Here is a 5,395-nt window from a genome sequence, read left to right on the forward strand (position 1 = left end):
TATTGCAACCGCTTAGCGTACCAGAATGAAAGTAGGATGATATAGCTATGGACTTCGTGATGGGTTTGCCAAGGATGAATAAGCAGCATGATTCCGCTTGGATAGTAATAGATAAACTAACCAAGTCGGCTCATTTCCTACCTCTTAAGACTTCATACACAGCAGACCAATATGCAGACATCTATATCCAAGAGATAGTATGGTTGCATGGAATCCCCAAGACAATAGTGTCAGATAGAGGGTCGGTGTTTACATCGAGATTTTGGGGAAGTTTACAGCAAGATATGGGTACTAAGTTAAGTCTTAGTACAACTTTTCATCCTCAGACAGATGGGCAGTCCGAGCGTACGATTCAGATTTTAGAGGATATGCGACGCGCGTGTGTACTTGATTTCGGAGGATCATGGAATAAGTACTTACCGTTGATAGAGTTCTCCTACAACAACAGCTACCAGTCAATGATCAGGATGGCACCTTATGAGTTGCTATATGGAAGAAGGTGCCGATCACCATTGCACTGGGACGAGGTAGGAGAAAGGCAGCTACTAGTTCTCGAAGCTGCTAGACAAGCTCAAGAAGCAGTAGCGCTTATTAGACAGCGTATGCTTGCTGCTCAAAGCCGTCAGAAAAGCTATGCGGATGCCAAGCGACGCGGTGTGGAATTCCAAGTCGGAGATCAAGTCTTCTTGAAGATATCTCCTATGAAAGGTGTAAAGCAGTTTGGGAAGAAAGGCAAGCTTAGTCCCCAATTCATAGGTCCTTTTGAGATATTGGACAAAGTGGGAGCAGTTGCGTATAGACTAGCCCTACCGCCAGCACTAGCAGATAGTCACAACGTGTTCCACATCTCGATGCTACGCAAATATGTGCCAGACCCATCTCACGTCCTTAAGTATGATACGATAGCACTCCAGAAAGACTTAAGTTACGAGGAACGACCAGTTAGCATCCTGGATAGGGGGATGAAGCAGTTACGGTCCAAGAGCTTTCCTATAGTAAAAGTCCTATGGAGTAATAGTTCTGAACGAGAGGCAACGTGGGAGTTGGAGGAGGACATGCAAGACCAGTATCCGGAGTTATTTGGTAAGTAAATTTCGAGGACAAAATTCTTTTTAGTAGGGGAGAATTGTAGAGTCCAAGAACTTTACTTAGCTAGTTAGATAGTAGTATAATAGTAATAGTAGTATTATTGTTATGACTGTGGATTTATTAGTTCAAACCTGGATTTATTTGGACACTCATAGTAACACTTGTAGAATTTCTAAGTTTAACCTATAGTCTAGGAATATTAATTTTAACCTAAGGTTTGATTAATATGACTGATATTGAGGGTAATATTTATTATATTATAAGGTTTAGATAAGACCCAATAAGATAATAGCACATGTCATGTGTATGTTTAATAATGATTGAGTATTTTGAGGATTAAATTTATTAAGGTTAAAATTGAATATCCTAGGGTCAGTCAGCAGCTTTGAAAACGTTAGAGGGCTTAGTCAAGGCTTTTTACTCAATTCAAATTAAGCTAAAAATGTGTAATTTCGTGTTTAAATATTCAGCGTATGCCGATATATCACAGCTATAGGGGGCGATATATCGCAGCACAAAAAAAAAAAACGTCGCACTATTGCCTCGGGCATACTGGCCCAGGCGATATATCGCCTCGTTCAGGGCATTTTGAAACTTTTTGAAAATGTTCTCCATTCAAATCTTCAACCTCTTGATAAGTCCAGCATCTTTCTGAACGAGTCTTCAGCCTCTGCTGAACGATAATTCAAATATTTTTCACTTAAAAAGCCATTATTTTTATTCAAGTTAAATGAATATCTTTTCATTCCTAAACTCTATAAATAGGACCTAGTACCCAGCCATTTATTCATCTATTAAGCTAAGTTCAGAGGCTGCAAGTTGTTAGGTTAGTGTGAGAGTGTAAACACTTGGGTTGGGAATTATAAGCTTGATCATTATAAGCTTACCAAACACTTGGGAAGTAAGGTTTTATAGCATTTTGGTTCAAGGTTTAGATTGGCTATAGAAGCATTCAAGGTATTCCACACTCTAGTTCATTTGGTATTATTTTCTTTATGTTCTTGTAGTCTTCTACTCAGTATTCTAACCTTATTCCTTATTCTTGGTTAGGAAATCTAAGAACTTGCACATAAGTTTTTGGTAAGTATATTCTTAATGGTATAAGTTCTTCCATTCTTTTCATCTCATTCTCTTTAGTATACTCACTCTCCCATTTATGGTTTTTAGGAGAGTTCCAAAGTCCCAAAATCTGTTCTCATATCCTGGTAATTTGGTAAGGAAAATAGGATAGGATTTATGTGTTATATGATTTTATATGTTATCTTATGATTTTATGTTATGTAATATGCTATGCTAAGTATGTTTGTAGACTTGGGCATATGACCTATACAACTAACAAGCCCTAAATAGATTATGGGCATATGACTTGCTTAGCTAGCAAGCCCCACTAATCTAATGGGCATATGACTTGTTTAGTTTATGGGACCCCAAGTAATAATGGCCATTATAGTATGTATGTGACATAAGTGTTATGATATGTTTTATGTTTGTTTATGAAATTTATGTGTTAGATTTTCCTTGCTGGGCATTAGGCTCACTCCTTTTTGTTTATATGTGCAGGAAAATAGCTTTAGTGGCGGGAAAGGCTCTTGGTAGTTTTGGGCATGTGTATTGAGGCGGAATGGATTCAAAGATCTGAGAGTTTCGATTCGAGGATGAAGTCTTTAATTATGTTTTTATGTGTATTTTTCCGCACTTATTTATGTGATCTCTTTTAATTACAATTATGTTATGTTTTGATTTTAAAACAATGGGATCCCTTATCCTCACTTAAATTTTATGTAAGTTTAACCTTTATTTTTACAAGTTTTTAATAAAGTAATGATCTTTTCACTTGTAAGTTCTATTAAGGATTAGGGTCTATGTGTAGTTTTCATTAATGGTCCAAAGTCTAGAGTAGTTGGGTCATTACAATGTTGGATTGTAAATAACTTTGTAAACACTTTTATGGGATCCCATGTAAAGTTTAATGTTTTTAGTAAATATATCCAATCCTTTTGACAAAGATTTTCACCCTGGCCCATTAATAACACTTAGATGCACGTTTATGGCCTAATGACTCATTTCACGAGTTAAGCACTATTTAAAGTACATAGTGTGACGGTCTTGGCTAACCAGGGAGTTACAACTTGGTATTAGAGCATGCCAAGGTTTAGGGTTCTTGTAGACTGGCTGGGCATATACACCCACCACTAAAGACAAGCTCGACTCATGGTTTGATAACTATTTATGTGGTTATGTGTTTAACTGCTTAAATAAAATGTAAATGCTTTATCTGTCTACATGAGATACACTAATAGGGCTGGCCCTTGACTGCTGCATGTTATGCAAGAACGTGCTTATTAGCACTGATATTGCTTGAACATGCTTATTGGCATCATTAAGTTGTTAATTTTTAAGTGCTAAATGTTATTTGTTATGATCATGAATTGACATGTTTGTTAGTATGATTGTGGAACATGGATGAGTATCTACGTGATCTTAGACCGTGAGGCGACAAGAGGTTTAGTAATCACTACCTAACTGGTTGCATTGATTATTGCAGCAAGGTATAGGTTGAAAGTATGCATCCAAGGCAGATAAAATCATCAGCTGGCCAGGAAGATCAAGGCCAGAATGACAGACAGGGTCAGACCCCTCAACCAGCTCCTGATAACTGGCAGCAGCTGCTTGTTGATTTACAAGCCAGAGTAATAAGGCAGGAAGAAGAAATCTGCCTCCTGAGACAACAACAGGTTCCTACAGGGAACATCTTGCCAGAGGCACCACTTGTAGTGGTGCAAACAGTTGAATAGCTGCCAGAGGGTGGAAGTAAATGGGAACCTATTTATGAAAGGTTCAGGAAACAGCACTATAACGTCCCAAAATTACCTAATAAGGCTTAGGGCCTTGATTAGGGGGCCAGGATGGCAATATATGGAATTATATGTTTATTTTATATATTTGATTGTGATTATGTGAATTATGTGATAATATAATTAGTGTGCATGTTTAGGGGTATTAAATATGCATGTGGGCTCGTTTCTTATTAGAAGGGAAATTTTGATAATTTGGCTTATTATGGGCATAATTGTATATACATGTGCATATATGTGTGAGACCACATTATTATGTGGGTTTATTTGAGTTACTCGGCACGAGATGATCCTAGGGAGAAAATTAGTGAGAAATTCACAACGGGACCCAATACCCAACTCGGGACGAGTCAAGGGGTATTTTGGGTATTTGGCATTCAATTGGTTATCGGGGTAATGGGAATGAATTTGAATTTAGTGAGTTTAGGAGGGAATACTGGGGAATTTGACCATTTTTCCCTCAGGGACGTTTCTGGTACCCCGAGCATCGAGATTAACTTAAGTGAAACTTAACCTTAGGAAACAAAAAGAAACACTCATAAATACTCTACTGGACGACTCACACTCTCTTACTCTCTTTCTCTCTAAGCTTCCCTAAGCTGGTTTTGGAGAATTTAGAAGGATTCCTTAATGAATTGTTGGCTGAAGGCTAGGGAATTGAAGGCTTAACCTTGGGGGATTAGTTTTGTTGTAGTTTGAGAGATTAACTTCCAGTTGAGGTAAGCTTTAGACCATGTTTTCCATTGGAAATTATGGGTTGGTCTAGCATTTTTAAGGTGTTCTTGAACTTTATAGCTCAAGAGCATAATTTGGTGTTTTAATGAGTTTTCTAACTAGGTTCTTGTTGGGTTTTGCTGCTGGAAGGATGTTAGAGCTATTATGGTGATTTGTATTATGGTTTTGGGGTGAAAATGGGATAATTTAGGTTGGATTTGGTTGTTGAAAATTGAAGAAAATCTGGGTTCCTTGGGCCAAGTCGCGGCTCTATTCTTGAGGGGTCGCAACTAAGCTGAACCCAGGACCAAGGAGGCCTTTGTCTGGGAGGCGCGTCACGACCCTCTTGGGCAGGTCGCGGCCCACATCCCTTTGGCAGAGGGAGAGGGCCTTAGATAAGAGGAGGTGTGCCGCAACCCTCAAGGTCAAGTCGCGGCCTACCTAGGCAGTTTTGGCCTTAGGGAGTTTTTAATAATGGGAACCTTTTCCTTTGGGCTCAGGATCGATTACACTTCCCGATTTAGTGGAATTCAATTCCCCGAAGGCTAGGACTTGGTTTGAAAGCCTTTATTTGCTCGTTATTGATGGAATCCTATATTATGGTTGTGACTAGATTATCGCTAAGGGCTCGGAACCAGGATCGTGTTCGAGGGTCATCCTTATTTTACACTATACTCGGACCTGAGGTAAGAAAACTGCACCCAATACGTGTTATATGTGATCAGGGTATGGCCCGA

This window comes from Humulus lupulus, chromosome X (assembly GCF_963169125.1).
Source record: "Humulus lupulus chromosome X, drHumLupu1.1, whole genome shotgun sequence".
Taxonomy (NCBI): Eukaryota; Viridiplantae; Streptophyta; class Magnoliopsida; order Rosales; family Cannabaceae; genus Humulus; species Humulus lupulus.